Genomic DNA, 18672 nt, shown 5'->3' with positions numbered 1-18672 from the left:
TAGACTGGTTAGGAAACCGAGAGAACACATATGAGGCAATTAGAGAGCAAGAGAAGGTTTTTGAAAAATCAGTTGCTAGGTGGAGTGCTCCAGACAATGAGTTTAATAAAAGAGCAGAAGAGGGAGCGATCAATGTGGGCTGGACTTGTCCCCAAAAGTCTCTTCCTGTGACATGATCTGAATAGTGAGTGAACCATGGGCAGGATTCTGGTAGGTCTGGAGGAGACGGAAGGAACTCCAGGGTTAAGCGGCTTTGGCGTCAAGCATACTTGGGTCTTAGTTCTGGCTCTGTCACCTCTACTAGTTGTGTGATGATAGACGAGTTACGAGCCTCCCGAGGCTTCAGTTTCTTGGTGGTAGTGATAGAACTACCTACTGCATGGAATGAAATGCTGTAGTCAGAAGAGTTCAATCTTATTTCTTCCCACAAGGATTAAACATTCCCCCAGGTGAGGATGGAAATGAATAATTTCCATGTAAACACTTGCTGTGGATTATTACCTGTAGCTAAAACTCCATTTTCATGTTACTGAAAGCATAAATGGCTTGCCCTACTAAGACAGGGGAAGTTAGTATCTGAGTTAGTATTTGACGGTGTTATCTCCTGGTGCAGCTCAACCCAAGGGCACTGAGCCCTCTCCCAGTGCGTCTTGTATGCCAGGTACTGCCAGAGCCCTTGGATCAGTGTGGCTTCTCAGATTTCAGCTTGGCCCTTTTCCCTTTCTGGGTGGGCCCCTATCTGCTGTTCCATGAGAAGAGGGTTGCATGCTGAGGAGAAATGAAATATGTTTGCTAAGGACACCTATTTGAGGACTCTGAGCTGGTAGACCTGAGTTTTAGGAAGAGAAGGCAGTGATGGTAGGAATGGGGGGGTTGGGAGAATGACAAGTGTGAGAACATTTATATGTAATTGTTGCAAATATTACAGGCCTGGTACAAATGTCTGTATCCCCAAATACCTTTGGAATCTGTTTGCAAAGTTGGCTTATTACTACTAGCAGAGATTTGGGGAGAAGAAGTAATGAAGAGGGAGAAACCACATACACTCTCTCAGAGGGTGTGAAGACACTTGCTATAGCCCCTCATTAATGAACTTCTCTCCTGGAGCTTAGCCAAGCTGATGGGGGCTTGCCAGACCTCACAAGGTCTCATTCTTCCTTCCACAGATGAACTTACCTTTCTTAAGATCTCCTACGAGACCTACCTCTTGGAATGCTGCCTTTGCTAAACTGATAGGTTGCCAGCTCCTATGTTGGAAGGCTCAAAGGATGGAGGATTTCAAGTACTTCGTTAACGGTGGGGAAAGGGTACTGAGGAGCTGGGTTTGACTTTCTGAGAGCCATAATAAAGCATGTCCACATTTGTGGCACTTGTTCCTGAGGCTCCTATGTGCCGTCAGAGTGAGAGGAGGGAAGAAATCTTTTCCTCCTCCTCCTCAAGGGCCATGTAGGATCACCTGTCTTGTTCAACCTACCCTAAAAGGGAAGGTCTTGAAATAGAGAGCCTCACTGAACCATGCCCCTGGATGCCTTATTCCTGGGCGTAGAATTGGCTCCACAAGAGCTTATCTTTGCCTCCACTCTCATCTACCTCTTGACTCCATTGTTTGGATAACAATGAGGAGCTGAGTTTAGCATCTGAGTGTGGGGTGCTTTGTCCATGTGTCTGCACAAAAGGACAGCTGCTGAAGCCTGCAAAGCCCTGCCTACCTGCCAGAAATCTAATTTCAGACACTTGCATCAAACTCACCTGCATTCTAGTGTACTTCTGTAATTGTTTTGGTTCTTGTCAAAAGCACTCTTTTGCTTTGGGAGGAGGAAGAAATTCACAGAGGGAAAGGGGGAACACCAGGGATCTTTCATCACCCACTTTGTCCTCAGGGCTTGGAACTCTTTCCCCAACTGTCCACTCTGAATAATGGGAATAAATGGGAAAGGATTAGGGTGTTTTCCATGACCCCACTTGTCTTAATTGAGAATCCCTAGAATTGCCCCTCAGTGATGTTTGCACAATGTACGTGATCCCCTCTGATTATTATGGCCAAAACAAGCATCCCTGATTTATCATTTAATTCCTGGCTCTTATTAGGTTGTCTGTCTTAGTCTGAGACAAGCCGCAGGTGGGGTCTTTTTCAGGTTCACTGCTCAGGTTGTTTTAAAGGCCAGTTGGGTATGTGAGGGCTCTGAAAAAAAGTGAGGTGCTCTTCCCATGAGAAGTCTTGCTGCTGTTGTTACTGATAATGTAATAATAATGGGGACTGCTGCTGCCATTTCCTAGATTGGAGAGGCTCAGATCCTGTTTCACAGACAGAAGAAGAGAGAAGGGCAGGGTGGAGGAGGGGCAGCAGTGACAGCCAGGAATTTTTTATAAGCTCACATCAAAGAAATTCCTCAGGAACACATTTCCCTTAGAGCTTTTTTTGGCTGTATTGAAGTTGGTCTTTCTTTTCTTCATTTCTGAGGGCAAAAGTAATTTCCTATTCTCCTTGGCTACTTATTTCTAAATCTTCATTTTGTTTTCTTGAGCATCTAAATACATACACACACACACACACACACACACACACACACACACATATATGACAAAAATAAAGCACACACACTTTATAACCTGTTTAAAACCTAAACACATTGTTCATGAACATCTTTCAATGTTATTACCTTTCTGGAAATCATTTTTAATGACACTATAGTATTCTGTCTTATGGCTGCATCTTGATAATGGCAGTACTACTAATAACAAATGTTTATTGAGTGATTTCTTGTTCTACAGTTATCTAGGAATATATCAAGCCCTGTACTAAGTAATAATACTAGGAGGCAGGTGCTATCATTATGCTCATTTACAGATGAGGAAATAGAGGCTTAAATAATTTAAGTAATTTTCTAAAAGTCTCACAATTCTTGAGTGGTAGAGCTGGGATTTAACCTAAGCATTCTGATTTTAGACCCCACACACCCAACAATTATGCTATGCTACCATCATTTATTTCACTACTCTCTTAGTGGTGGACATTTTGGATTTTTTTTTTATTTAAAAAGATTACAAACTCTGTGGTTTACCCTTTGCATACGTTCATAATGATTTTCTTGACTAGATTTGCCTTATATCATTCTATCTTTGAATAACATGGTAACCTCCAAACTTGTAACATGTTGAGCTTTTTCTCTGTATTCTGTAGTGTAATGTTTTATTTGGTTTCCTGAACATCCATGATGCTGGGGAGAAGGTGCTTACTTTCTGCAGGTGCATTATTCAAGAACAGCCCTCTTGCTAATCAACCCCTTGCTTCTGGCCACTGAAAGCAAGCCTTGTGTGCTACTTATAGACAAACACCCAGAACACAGTCTTCTCCTTCCTCTTAGTGCATCCTGTTTTCATTTTATCTCGTCTCATAGATTCCAGATTCTACCAAACCACATCTTGCCTTCATCCTCAGCCTTGATCCTTCTAGCTGGAGCACTTCTCCGGTTGTGAGCAGAACTTTCCCGCATGTTCTCTGCCTGGCTCACCCTCCAGCCCAACCTCAGTGTCTCTCGTGGATATCTTGTAAAGACAAACCATTCTAATGCTGTTTCCAAGGGGCTGCCACTTGGTCCAGCCCTTTAGCAGGGACAAGATAGGCAGGGCTTGTCCTCTGCCCTGACCCCAGACCCTATACTGCTGTGCATGGGAAGGGATTTATCAGAAGCCTTCCTATCTGTTTTTCTTGCAATGCAGTGTATCTAGAAATATTCCTTCTGTCTGCCAGGTAATTGTCCTCATCATATCTCCAAACATGCTCCCCTGCATGTTCTTTTCTGTCTGTTCCAACCTTCAGCTGCTCTCCGATGGTTTCTACCAGAATGCTACCTACAGCTCTCTTCTGGTTCACACTTAGTGATTCAAGTGACTTCCATGGATTCATTCTCGGGACCCATATGCAATTCTCCAGGCACTGTATGATTTTTAAAAAACAATACCACATTTATACAGACCCAGAGAGACAGACACATAACAATGAAGTATTACTTCTCTTTTTAGCTAGATTTCTGATCGAGGAATTAAAAGCTTTGTGCTAAATGGAGAAAGAAGGGTAGATTTTGGATGGCAAGAGGAATTTTCCCTTGCTTACTCCTGGAGGTCATCTAACCTTGGGAAGTCTCTGGAGTGTGGTGCTGAGAAAAGCAGGCATGGACCTTGGACAACACTGGGTTTGATTCTGCACTCCATAACTCACGATTTGTGCAACACAGTCAAGTTTCTTAACTTCTTTAAGCCTGATTTTTCTCATCTGAAATTGGGATAATAGCAACTTAAATTTATTGTGAGTATTAGATTTCCAGAAAATGCGTGTCAAGTCCTTCGCCTTTCCACAGCTTGCCGCACAGTAAGTGCTCAATATTGTTTTCATTAAATGCTTCTGAGGTGGGCGGGCTCAAAGAGACAATTTGTGTTCTCACTGTTGCAAATACTTCCCTGAGGGGAGGATAAGCTGGGAGTTGCCTGGCTGAGCTACCAGGGGCTTCTCCCAGGGAGGGCAACAACCCTCAAACAAAAGTGCATGACATCCTCTTGATGAGGAGTCCTTATTCTGGGTTCATGAGTGAGCTTTTTTGGAGGTTCGTTCAGCTCTTATAATTGCATGAAAATTTTGTGCATGTATGTATATATATGCAATTTACGAAGACAAAAGTCTGTGGCTTTCATCAGATTCTCAAAGGGGTCACTGACTTCAGAGAGGTTAGGAATCGCTTGCTCTAGAAGCTCCTTTGGCTCCTGCATTGTTTTCTTCCATCAGCTGTGGCTGCGGACTATAGTGGGCAGGAATGAGGGATCCAGAGCAGAGGCTGGGAATGGATCATAGGGCATCAGCCAGAATCTGGAAGTACCAGGAAACCAGAGGCCCAGATTGTGTGATGGGTCAGTACTAGGAGAGAGTCGGGAGCAAGGATGGGACAGGTACCAGGGATCAAAGTAAGGCATGCAACAGACCTAAGGAAGCTAAGGAAAGGCCTGAAAGGCTAGAGATAGGGAGACTTGGAAGTGGAGGCCAGGCTGCCTGTTTCACTGCTGAACTCAGTTCCTGAGTGGAAGACACAGGTTGGAGCACTGATACTTCAGTGCATGCCTGGCATTCACTCTTGCTGCTCCCAGGCTAGGCTTCTTCCCATTTCCCTTTCCTCTGCTTTATTTGCACCAAGAATCCTGCCAGCCAGAGCTCCAGAGCCCATTCTCATCAACTTCTCACACACCCCACACCACCCCAGAAATGCAGAAAGATCTTCCCCAATGCCCTCGACCTCTGGCTTCTTGGACCCTTGCATCCTAAGGCATTTCTAGATTTGTGTTGAATAGCCCAAATGTTGTCCTCCCTGGGATCTGTGGAGTCCTAAACTGGGCACCCACAGGAGAGTGACAAGCTAGTTTCTTTTTATACTCTGGAGAGAGCAAAAAGAAATGTAACAAGAAGGACTGATGTTTTGCATTCATTTATTCAAGTGATTTTTATTAAGAACTTACATGTGCCAAGCACCATGCTAAATGCTGAGAAAATAATACTGCAATCCTTTTTTCTTAAGGAGTAAAGGATCTTGTACAGAAGTCAGAATAGTGGCCAGGCAATTACCATGCAGTGATCTAAGTGCTCCATTGAAGGAGTATGTGGCTAGCCTGAGCAATATGAGCCTGTATAGCAACAACCATCAAGCGGGTAATTGTAGAAGCTTTAGAGAATGTCAAGATCTGTTTCGGCTGTTTGAGGTGGGTGGAGTGAGGCAAGATAGACAAGATGACCACTGGAAGGCATCATCTATTACTGGATTTGGGTTTTTAGTACCTCTTGTGGGTGAGCTTTGATAGAGCATCCTACCAAGATGTTCTGTTGGCGAGAGTAAGAGGTTCCTGAAAACGTTTTTCAACCTTCTATGATATTTGCCAGATTCCCCATAACCGATCCTCTTCTTCTGCATATGTCTAAATTTTGAAATGGGAAACTAGCATCATAAACAGGAAGGTGGGTGTTGCAGCAGTGGCAGCAAAACTCAGGTATGCAGTGTGAGAAGATGGCCAGTGATGTAATGAAAAAAGCACTGGGCTGACACTAGAAAACTGGGTTCAGAACCTAGTTCTACCACTAGTAAGCCATGGAATATTTGGTAAGTAACTTCTTTCTGAGCCTCTCCCTCAACTTATCAATGTGGAATAAATCATCTCTGCTGTCTTAGTTCATTTTGGCTGTTACAACAAAGTACCATAAACTGGATGGCTCACAAACAACAAACCTTTATTTCTCACAGTTCTGAAGGCTGGGAAGTCCAAGATCAAGGTGCCTGCAGATTCGGTGTCTGGCGAGGGCATGTTCCTCATGAATAATGCCTTCTGTGTGACATGGCAGCAGGGGCATATGGGCTCTCTGGGGTCTTTTTTAAAGGACACTAGTCCCATTCATGAGGGCTTTGCCCTTAAGACCTAATTATCTCCCAAAGGCTTCTCTTTAAATACCATCACATTGCACTTAGAATTTCAACATATAAATTTGGGGTAGGGGGACAGAAACTTTCATTCTGTAGCTCATGCCTTAGCGAATTGTGTTGAACAATACATGAGAGAATGTATGTAAAAGTGACTCAGCATGTTACATGGGCCGGGTTACATTTGGGAGCCTGAGAGGTTTTTCTAAGTCTGGGATGTATTTTTTCACAGCTTTTCACATTGAGAGAGCAGAAATTAAGAGCTACCTTACACCATCCCTCTTGGGAAGGTGGTGTGAGTGTCCTTTAGATTTGTGAATCCTTGTGTATGGCATAGATAATGCAGGTTACTGTACATAATATCTATTCCAGAAACCTCTCTTTCCTTCCTTTTTTATCAAGGATAGAGAGTGAAATACTTAAATTTCCAGCTTCCCTTGGCACGAACGAAGACGTGACACAATTCTGACTATTTATATATAGGCACAAGCCAATGGGTGATCTTCTCTTCCTAAATAAAGATAAAGCCATCCAAAGAAAAAGCTATTTGCTTTTCACCCTCCTTCCTTCCTAGAATGGGGATATGATGCCAGGAGGTTCTGCAGCCATCTTGTGACCAAGAGACAAAGGCCACGTACAAGACGACAGCTGCCATTGAGGCAGCTCCGGGATGCCAGGTCCAACTTCTTCTTGCTTAAGACAAATAAGCACCTTACTTGTTTCAGCCATGATGATAGAGCTTTCCGGGACTCTCTGCCAAATACTAATGTAGGATTCTGAAGCCTGGGAAGTCCCAGCTGAACTTGGGCTCAGAGGGTGGTGGAGATGCTGCATGGTGCAGGCCATCCCTTCTTGTAGGAGGAACAACGACTGTCCTTGACTCCATCTGGCTTAGCTCCTGGTCACTCCAGTGTCTTGGCGCTTCCCCTGGAGGACTGGAGCTTTGTGTGTGGGTTCTTTTTTAGGAAAAAAAGAAAACATCACTAGTATTCAGAAATTTTCCTTTCCTGAAATAGAATCCTTTGGAAAAAAACAAGGATTTAAAATGCTGTTCTCATCAAAAAACATTTATAAAGTCTTGGTGTATGGTGGCTATGCTGGGGTCTGTACAGGTTGATGGGTGTAATCTCCATTCTCCCAGAGCTCCTTGTGGGAAGGGAGATGTGTAGACCTCCCCCTGGGTGCTCCTAATCTAATGGAGGACACTGAGCATAAACAAGTGATAGACCTGGGAGTGTTTGCTTTTTCAGAATGTTTAACTTTTGAGGACTTATAAATTAAATCTATAAATACAGCTAAGGGAGTGGCTCCTGTCTTGGGGGAGAAGTGGCTTTTACTTGGTTCACATCTATATCTCTAGCTAGGTTTGGCCCTTGGAGCCGTGACTAGCAGCTGCTAAAAATGAGGCTCATGCACTCGGCAGTCTGGGGCCAGCTGGAGCCCTGTGATGGGGCCAGGCTGGGCCAGATGCTGGGGCGGAGTGGGAAGCACTTCTTGTCACATCTAATCAGTCCCACCTCTTCCTGTCTCCTACCTCCCTTCACTTGCAGGGGAAAGCACAGCAGCTTCAGAGCTAGCTCAGGTTGCAAGTATGAAATTGTATGTGCTTGGTGTGTTTCGTCTGCATGGAAGTGATTTGGAAATTTTACATTAGGAAAAGCATCAGCATGAAGATGTGGAAAGTTCCCTCTTTGTGTAGAGAAGTGGCAGCCACTTCACCTTAGATTTTTGTTTGTTTGTTTTGTTTTCTTGAGACTGGGTCTCACTGTGTCACCCAGGCTGGATTGCAGTGGTGCAGTCACGGCTCACTGTAGCCTCAACCTCCCAGGCTCAAGCGATTTTCCCACCTCAGCCTCCCAAGTAGCTGGGACTATAGGTGCATGCCACCATGCCCAGCTAATTTTTGTATTTTTTGTCGAAACGGGTGTTTCACCACATTGCCCAGGCTGGTCTGGAACTCATGGGCTCAAGTGATCCGCCTGGCTAGGCCTCCCACTGTGCTGGGATTACAGGTTTGAGCCACTGTGCAGCCCACCCTAGTTTTTAAATGAGAAGTCGGATAACCTAATTTTCTTTGAACCCTCCCTCCTCCTCCTCCTGGTCTCTTCTCCTTCACCTTCTGTGGGACTCTCTATCCACCCTTCCAGCCAGCCTGCTCCATCAGTGGTATTTGCTTGTGCCTCCTGTGATTATTTCTTACAACAGATACAATGGGCACCCTTCCCCCATACTTTTGCTTCATCACCTTTTCTTCAAGACACACCTCTTCCCCTTTGGAGAGAACAAAATGTGATTCCCTTAATTCCTGAGAATCTTCTAGAGTCTCTGGAGCTCTCAATGCTGCTGTGGTCCTCCGAGGCCATCCTGCTGCCCTTCTGGCTGGCTGCATCTCATTTGTAGTGTGTCGTGCCAGCTGGCAGGCTGGGCCATCAGCACTCTCCACTCGTAGCTTTGCTTGTTTCCTTTCCTCCCTGACAGTTCTGGTGGTGGCTCAAGTTCCATTAATGTTTTATGTGCTGCCCCCAGGAACCTTGGTTGCAGTACTCTGGGGAAGTTCCCACTCCTCCTTCCTTCTCACTGCAGAACTCTGAAGCTAGAGAGATCATTTGTTTCCCAGAAACCTGGTGTCATCTGTCATCAAACTTCCAATTAGCTGAAGCTCAGTGCAGCAGTTTGGGGTGCCAACATTCTCCCTGACCAGGGAGGGAAAGCTCCCAGAGACAGTGACAGTCTGGCTCGTTATCCCTGAGCTGAGAGTCAGCCTTCTCATTAACCCATTCTCCTGGGCTCTTCATTAGCACTTCTGACCAAGACAGGTTCTATTTGATTGTGCCCATTCGGTGGGGATGGAAATTAAGACCAAGGGAACCAGGAGGCTGGTTTCAGGTCATGTAGTGAGTTGAGGGCAGAGCCAAGCTAAAGCTGATATCTTGTTTTCTGATTACTGGTACTGTGATTAGTATCTTCTATTGTCCTCAGAGGACTGCTGGAGCCTGCCATGGGCTGCTGCTGGAAGAGAGAGGTTGGAGGGACCCAGGCTGCAGCTTCCATAGCTTTATATGTATTGCTTGGAATAATGTTCCCAAAGCTGAGTGATAAAGAAAAATAATAATAATAATAGGGCAATAACTAACAATTACCTCCTCTGTGCCAGGAATTGTGATAGGTGCTTTCTGTCTAACCTACCAATTCAGGAGTCTTCCCATTTTATAGATGAGGATTCTGAGACTCAGAGACATTAAGTAATTGCCCTCCAAAGGGCATTTTTTCAAGCAAATACAAACTGAAAATACAGTATTTGCAGGATGTGAAACTCTTGTATATGGAGGGCTGTCTTTTCCAATATGTGAGTTCCATAGGGTCCTCAACTGCAGGACATGAGTATGTGTTCTCAGGTTTTGGTATACACGGAGGTCCTGGAACCAAACTTCTGTGTATACTGAAGGACCACTGTAATTGTAACCTCTTCAAAAATGTGAATCCCCGTAGATCTCTGTTCTAAGTGTTTTTTCTGTTCTCTGGCCAGTCAACCTTACGTAGGTTTCTTCATAGGATCCTTTAGTTGCCACAATTATTGTTTTGCCCTTATGCTTTTATGAGTCTGTTCAGTTCTGGCAAACACAATTCTTTAGACTCATTGAATCTAAATATAAATGTAGACACCAAATTTTCTATTTTAAAAAATCTTCTAAACCAAATTGGATGATCAGCCAGGTTTAGGAACAAACTGCTGTGGGCTGCAAATTAAAACACTGATTTCTTTATTTTTCACATGGGGATTATTCTCCACATGTGGAGTGTTTACTTTAAAAGAAAAAGAAACAAATGCAGGCTGACTGCCTCTAACCACTCCATAAGCTTCTATGCTCCTTTCCCCAGATATTGGATTGGTGCATACTCATCTAATTAAGATGCACTTTGATTCAAGAAGGTAAATCTTGGGTAGATCAAAGAAAAAATTCCAGTCATTTATCTTTGGCTTTGGAATTCATCATGTGATTTTATCTTCAGCTTTGGATTATCTGTGCTGCTGCATTAATGTGCTAACTGCACATTCTTCTTCTTCTTCTTCTTTTTTTTAAATAATCCCTGTTTTAGAATTTACCTCAAGGGACCTGTGATGCCTCCCCCATCTCTTAGTTTAAAAACTAAATCTCTAAGGTCTTTCTTTCCAAAGCTGTCCTCCTCACTGCTCCAGAATTTAACTGCCTCCCCACCTAAAACTAGTATTTCCTTCCAAATTATTTCTTATCAGCTTATTAGGAGAACTCCTCATGGAACTGTCAGAAGGTTGAGCTGTGTTAAGGGAGACATACTTCTTCCTCATTCCTTTGTGTCTTTGTAACATTTGCTTTTACTGTTTCGAGTTTTTGTTTGCAAAGTCTGCAGTCCGGGAGTTATTTCCTTATTATTGCTTCTGAAATTCCAGGAAGTCAAATTGTCCCTGTTTGCAGATGACATGATTGTATATTTAGGAAACCCTATCGTCTCAGCCCAAAATCTCCTTAAGCTGATAAGCAACTTCAGCAAAGTCTCAGGATACAAAATCAATGTGCAGAAATCACTAGCATTCTTATATACCAATAACAGACAGAGAGCCAAATCATGGGTGAACTCCCATTCACAATTGCTTCAAAGAGAATAAAATACCTAGGAATCCAACTTACAAGGGATGTGAAGGACCTCTTCAAGCAGAACTAAAAACCACTGCTCAATGAAATAAAAGAGAACACAAACAAATGACAGAACGTTCCATGCTCATGTATAGGAAGAATCAATATCGTGAAATTCCAACAAGACAGTGTCAGGACATAGTGTTGCCTTGCTATATTGGTCCAAATAGGAAGGCATAGTCAGTGACGTGCTGGTAATGTTTCCGGGGAAGAATAAAAGCCCTGATTGTGGTGTTTGTAACATTTGCTGATTTCCATTGTGTAAATACTCCTATCATAGCAGATTTCAACCTACCAACCTGTATAACAACGAGCTGGCAAAAATTCCGAAAATTACAATTGTTTCTCAGGAACCAGAACAAGCAGGCTCTAGAACAAGCTCTAGCACACCACCAGGTGTAGATAACTGTTTTAGAGAGCGCTCCAATCAGGTATGATATTTTACACAAATGAAAATCGTTCTCACAGCTCCTGCTTAACAGTCGTGTGGCCTTGGGCAAATCATTTGACTTCTATGAGCCTCAGTTTTCACATCTATGAAATGCAGACAATAATATCTGTCTCATGAAAGAATATGAGAGGATTTAATGAGGCAGTTACTATAATGGGCCTGGCATATGGTATGAAGCAAATGATTCTTCCCCTTCCTAAAATGCTAGAGACACAGAGTAGAAGATAGCGGGAGAGTTTTGAACTTTGGGTGCCATTTAATGGAAACACCTACTGGAGGCTGGAGATGCAACTGGAGGTAGACTGGGTGAGAAACAAGGCCAAGGATTTAGATTTGGGAATCAGAACAATAATAGTATAGTACCTTCTGTTCATATCATGCTCTAAAATTTACCTGATACTTTCATATTTATTTGTAAGAGGTGTGAGAGTGGAGGAACTCTTAGGGAGAAGAATGGAGGACCTGTCAAACCCCTGGCAGCTGGTATCTAAATTCTTCCAAGTTTTCCCCTCCCCTATGCTCATTATTTTGTTTCCCTTTGAGTTCTCCTGCCGTTTTTATACCTAGATCACTGACATATTCTTATTGCTTTTAAAGAAACCATGTGTATCCTTAATAAAATACATTAACACCTGACATAAGATTTTGAGATAGAGATCGAAGTAATTTCTTCAATCTCCACAGTTTGCCACCCTGATGTTAATAAGAGAGTGTTCTCTGCTTATTGGTCAAACACTGTAGGTTGATGGATATAATAACCAGTAAATATCAGAGATCACATAATAGAAGATTATTTCTTGCTCATGTCATAGTCTCCTACAGATGTTCCTGGTTGGTGACAACCCAGGACTCACCCTTTCCATTCTCACAGGGCTTTGCTTATAGGGCCTTGGAGTCCTCCACTGGATACTTTGCACCCAGCCATCCGAGGATGGACAAGAAGAGAGAATGTGGAGGACATACATGTGGGATGATTTTATGAGCCAGTCCTGGAAGTGGCATATGATACTTCTGCTCACCTTCCATTGACCAGAGCTCAGTCATATAACTGCTCCTAACTGCAAGGGAGGTTGGGAAATGTAACAGTCATGTGCTTCGGAAGAGGGAATGAGCTTGGTAAGCCTCTGGCCAATCTCTGTACCAACCTTATATGGATTGGTGGAAATAGTCACCACTATGGATATAGGTCAGTCCAGGTCACCAGAGAAGACTTCTTGTGCTTATTGTGTAGGGTTTTCTGGGTAGTGTTGCATGTTGAGAAATACAGCTTCCTTCCCACAGTTAGACTAAGATTTCATCTAATTGGACTTACAGCATTATATGAGTTTCCAGGACTTTCCAGGACTGGAGTGCTTTGCTGAGTGTACCAGCTGGTTTTTGTCAACGCTTGAAATTGGTAATAATATTTGCTGTTGTGTTTATAATTACCACATCATTAACAGTCAATGGCATGGGGAATTTCATGGGACTCTCCATTTCCATTTAGCCACTTATTGTTGTCTAAAATGCCTCTGACAGTCTTCTATGGATTGTTTTAGTCAATCCATTTAGTCAAGCCTACGTGAAGAAAACTGATTTCCCACCTCAGAACAGCATTGGCGTTGGCATTTTTCAAGGGGTTGGTAGAATGTCTGGCTGAGAGTGAAGGGACTGTTGGGCTAGCTGGACGAGGCAAGCAGCAGCGGTGAAATACACGATATCCACTGGAACATCGCAACAACAGGTTTCTCTCAGGTCTGCATCATCATCCAAGGTGAGGAGTCCTGCGAGGGAGAGTCACCAGAGTTCACAAGTTGGGGGAGACATTCAGGGTCAGGCTAGTCTGTGCTTCTACATTACTGGGCCATCACTCCATTCCTGGCAGGCCCCCAGGCAGTGACTAGTGGCACATAGACATCCTTCCCTCCTTCCCCTGCCAGGAAAGGGGTATGGCAAAGGATGGGCAAGGCCCTAAATAGACAGGTGGGGTTTCAGAGCACAGTGCTACCTGTAAGGTGCTAATTATAGGGCTCAGCAGGAAACTGAGGTAGAAACCTCTGTCCTGTAACTCTCTGTCTTGTAACTGTCCAGAAACTCAGGGTCTGGGGTTCATCCCAGGCACATCCAACACTGTGTTTGAGGCTGCACCAAACATGGCTATGTCTTAACCCTAGGGAGTTTGAAGTTCTGGATATGTCCTGTCCAGGGTGACTTGGGAGCTAGATGAGACAGATCTATATGTATGAGGCTTCATGCACAGGCTTTGGAATAGGATAGACCCATATTCAAATCCTGACTTTATCACTTCCTAGCTCTGTGACCTTGGGCGCATTATTTGCTTCCTCTAATCCTCAGTTTTTCACCCATAAAATGTGGGAAACAATATATACCCCTTAGGGTAGTTGAGAGAATTAAGCAACATAAGATATGTAAAACACTTAGGAACCTGCACTTAGGAAGTAACCCTTAATTAATGATAGCAAGCATCTACCACAAAGTCCCACGAAAGCAGCAAAAACAAAACAACAGCTAAGCAGGCCTTGGGAAAGCAGGAGCTGAAAAGTGGGCTCGTGTGATGCTTGATTTACAAAGCCTGTGTTCTGTGAGGTAAGTGATCACCAGTGGGGCAGCGGTACCTTGGTCTGTCCGCTGGCTTTACCAGCTGGGCTTTCCACAGACATTGTTAACTGTGAGACTGGGTACACGCTTTTCCCCCCAGTTCAGTGTCTTTAAAATGGAAAGTAGGACTACTAAGTCAGCCCACATCCTGGCCATGCAGCTTCTTTGGTACTTTCCACCTCACCGCTTTAGGACCCACACTTTCTCCTGGCAACCTGCGGCATTATTATCACACATTGTCTTCTAACACACACGTATGTAACTAGAAGCACAAAGGTCCCTAAAATGGTAGGAAGGGGCTTTTCCTGTACTGGCACTCAGCCCCTGTTGGCTGGAAGGTAGAACATAATTTGCTTTGACCTTTAGCTTCAAATGCTGTGAAGTCTGGAGGGCTGGCTGCCCATGCCTTGGAAAGGGGTTGGCCTTCCCTTTGAGACAAGCAGGATGAATTATGAAATGAAAGGGACTTCTTCAAGAATCTTGATTTTTAAAGAGCTTGTACAAAAAGTTAATGGAAGGGCAGATAGCTCAACTAAAGCTAGCAACTAAAGTGAGCTTGTGAACAGCTGTGATAGAGCAGGGTTTTAGCGCTCTGCTTGGGGAAGATTGTCTGTTATAGACGGAGATAAAGAAGCCCTATTCTCCTGCTTCCACTGTCTCCAGCCAAGAAAATGCACTTCAGATTAGAAAATGCAGAATAGATTGATTCATACAAGAACCAAGAGCCAGCCAGGCACAGTGGCTTATGCCTTGTAATCTAAGCACTTTGGGAGGCTAAAGCAGGAGGATCACTTGAACACAGGAGTTTGAGACCAATCTGGGCAACACAGAGAGGTCCCATCTGTATAAAAAATTTTAAAAATTAGTTGGGTGTGGTGGTGCATGCCTGTAGTCCAGCTACTTGGGAGGCTGATGTAGGAGGATCGCTTGAGACCAGGAGATCAAGGCTGCAGTGAGTCATGATCACGTCAGTGCACTCTAGCCTGGGTGACAGAGTGAGACTCTTGTCTCAATAATAATAATGATAATGATAATAATAACCAGTAGTCAAGAAAAAATAGTAAAAGCCCTAAACTCCTTCAATAGTCATGGCTATAACAGCTGCAATTGATTATTTATGGGGACTTTATGTACATTGTCTCTCTATGAGGTTGGCGTTATTAGCCTTATTTTACTTATGAGTCCACAAGGAACAGAGAGATTAAGCATGCTGGGTTCTTAGAACTCGACAGATTAGAACCCATGTCTGGGCTGGGTGCGGTGGCTCATGCCTGTAATCCCAGCACTTTGGGAGGCCAAGGTGAGCAGATTGTCTGAGCTCAGAAGTTTGAGACCAGCCTGGGCAACATGGCAAAACCCCATCTCTATTAAAAATACAAAAAATTAGCCGGGCAGTGGTGGTGTTTGCCTATGATACCAGCTAGTGAGACTGGGGAGGCTATGGCATGAGAATTGCTTGAAGCCGGGAGGCAGAGGTTACAGCGAGCCGAGATCTCACCACTGCACTTTAGCCTGGGCAAAAGAGCAAGACTCACTCTGTCTCAAAAAAAAAAAAAAAAAAAAAAAAAAAAAAAAAAAAATTTTAAAAAGCAAAAACCCTGTCTAACTGTTGTGTCCATCCACCCTGACCTCTCTGAGAATAGCTCTGCATCTCAGGCCTGAAGGAACTGTATCCTGAAATGCTAAAAGAATTTGCCTGTGTGGTTTTAGAGAAACCACTAAGAAATTATAGAGTAGAGATAGGAAAATGCCTAGAACTTGAAAAGAAAGAAATGAGTAGAATCTGAAAATTCTAGACTTGCCAACTTGATCTCACAACCTAGCAAAATTCTAGAATCTTAACTTTTGCACTAACTGGCTGTGCAACCTTGGGTAAATCACATCATCCCTCTGGGCTTCAGCTTCCTTGTCTGTAAAGTATATGCTTGTATTACATCATCTCTGGGGTTCCCTCTAGTTCAAAGTATTTCATCCTAATAAGTTCCTTTAATATGTTCTGACAGTTTTAGTGTTTCAGTCTTACCACCATGAAATAACTCGTTTTCATTTGGTATCAGATGCCTCAGTGCTTCTTCAGAGAGTAAAGGGTTAACAAGATGGAGTTTGGAGTAAAATAGTTGTAGGTTCAAATCTTACCTCTTCTCCCTACTAGTTAAAAGACCTTAAGCAGATTATGTAAACCCTCACTGTATCTCAGTTTTTCCTCTATAAAATGCTGGTCTTTCCTATGCTTGCATTTATTTCACAGGGTTGTTTTAGAATTAAATGAAATAATATGGATAAAGCACTTAGCTCAGTGCCTAGAATATAACAAATACCCAGTAAATATTAGTTCCCATATTTATTGATTATAAGATGCTCTTTTTCCTTCTACATTTTGCCATCTCTGAAATCAGGATGCATTTTATAGTTTATGGTGTGTAATAGTTTAATTGGCAGCAGTTTTTTCTTTTCTAATGGCACATAAACTAATGATACATTTTGCAATTCATTAAATATGGTATTTCCCCAGCATGATTGTTATCCCTGAGGTTCTCATTTCTCCTCAGGATGCTCCCTTCTCTAACTTTTTTGCAGGCCATTATTTCTTCTACAGCAAAGCAGATTTAGGGAATGGGACAGCTGGGGAAGTGACAACCTCAGCCATCATCTTATCTGGCTCATTTATTTTACTGGTTTTGAAAATGGAGGCCAGAAAGGGGTAGAGAAATTCCACAAAGGGAACTGAGGTCTTCAGATTCCTAGTCCAGTGTCCTTTCCCCCATCAGCAATATTGTTGGCATGGAACAATATGACTCAGTTGTTCCACAACCATGACTCAGTTGCTCTGTAGATGCCTGGGCCCCAGTTGGATGGTGAATGCTTCCAAATTTACATATAGATTTTGATGGAAAAATTTCAATCCTACAGCCACAAAGCTGGAAATTAATAGATTTTGACTACTGTTTCCATTTGCACAAATGCAGAATTCTAAAATTTTAGAGTTGAAGGGAAGAATTTTTTTTCCTGTGGGAACTATAATGTTCTCACCTTTGCCGGAGTCTGAATTGGCAAAGCATGCTCTCTGTAGGCAGCACATTTCTTCTAAGTTATTATGTCTACAATTTCAGGAGCTGACAGCATGTGGATAATTGTGTCTTGAATTGTGAATGGTTTCTGCAGTTTGGCTGTTCCCAGGTTTGTATAGCTGAGCCCAGGCAAATCAATCACACAGTTCAGACACTTCATTGATTCATTCATTCACTCCATTACCTAGAACTTACTGGACACCTGCCATCGACCAATCACAAGGTACACACATAGTCTCAGCTAATTCTCGTAATAACCTTATGAGATGTTGCTTACATTTTGCAGATGGAAAAACTAAGGAATAGTGATGCTAAGTTACACTTTTTTGAGGTGGACATTGATGAACCTTCCAGATGTTGATTAGGGCATTTCAAAGCAAGAGATAACTTTATTGCTGTAAGAAAAATGACTCAAAATTGAAATAGTAATATGAATCATTTTATAGTACAATATGTGAACAAATACAGAAATATGTCCATAGTTTGTAGAAAAGAAACAGAATATTCATTGGGGATCTTATTAGCTCTAAATATTAATTGTACCAGTCAATTCAGTGATCCCATGGTGGGCTCACAGGTAAAAGGTACAGGCCCATGGGCTTAGGAGAGGGCAGCAGCAGCCTCCCTCCAACAGCACACTGGTGAGAAGTAATCCTGGTTACCCCAGCCTAGCATCTCATTGTACTTTATGTTCTAGTTGGATGTTTTTTGGAGTCTTCATCGTTGGATGATGAGGACTCATACCTCTTGGTGACATGTCCTCTCCCAGTGCTTCTCAGGGCTCTCCTCTGCCTCTCAATTTTAGAGAGGTAGTGGCAACACAAGTGGAGAGGAGGCTACCTGCTTCCCCTTTTGTGGTACCTCTGTTGACTGAAAAGCATAGGGCCATCTCTGGGGATAGAAACTGCATGACTCTTGTGCCTTTTTGGGAAGGCTTCCTGGAGGAAAAGGGATTGACAGCTGAGGTCAGAGCCTTTCTAGAGTTCTCCTTCTTATTCTGGGGATTCACCTCAAACAGCAAATTATAGAACATGCAAATAAATAGAATAACAGACAAAAACGAGGCAAGGCATGGGGATTAAGAGACCAAAGAAGCAGAGGCTTATAAAATCTAGAAAAGAGAAACCAGAGAAGTGGATTCATACAGTTTTAAATTTGGGGTATTTTTTTTACCTTGTCTTTATACACTTTTACAACATTAATTTTAATACATATTTATTGTAGAAAGTTTGAAAATTATAGAAAAGTGTAAAGAAAAAAATGAAATATCCCCATAATCTCACAACCCAGAAATACATTATGTCCATATTTGGGATCACATCAAATCACTATTTCAGAAGGTAAAAAAAAAAAAAGTTGAGTCTCAGCAATCTCATATGATTTAACCTAAATTATATAGTGCGTGTATCATTAATGCCCTAATTTTTACT

The 18672-nt window shown here is 42.9% G+C and overlaps 1 protein-coding gene and 1 long non-coding RNA gene across 27 annotated transcripts in view; one reads left to right on the top strand and one right to left on the bottom strand.

Annotated features, from left to right (window-relative positions):
• Nucleotides 1-18672, top strand: part of LOC105470260 (kalirin RhoGEF kinase) — a 700354-nt gene that overhangs the window by 158341 nt on the left and 523341 nt on the right. The gene's annotated exons all lie outside the window — the stretch shown is intronic.
• The window catches only part of LOC139360892 (uncharacterized), a 34569-nt gene that overhangs the window by 12087 nt on the left and 3810 nt on the right, over nucleotides 1-18672 (bottom strand). The window contains exon 2 of the long non-coding RNA XR_011618453.1: nucleotides 13160-13339. This is a non-coding gene — a long non-coding RNA (uncharacterized lncRNA). The remainder of the gene's footprint in view (nucleotides 1-13159; nucleotides 13340-18672) is intronic.

This window comes from Macaca nemestrina, chromosome 2, assembly GCF_043159975.1.
Source record: "Macaca nemestrina isolate mMacNem1 chromosome 2, mMacNem.hap1, whole genome shotgun sequence".
Taxonomy (NCBI): domain Eukaryota; kingdom Metazoa; phylum Chordata; class Mammalia; order Primates; family Cercopithecidae; genus Macaca; species Macaca nemestrina.
Note: the sequence above shows the minus strand (reverse complement) of the source record. Positions and strands in the feature narration are given on the sequence as shown.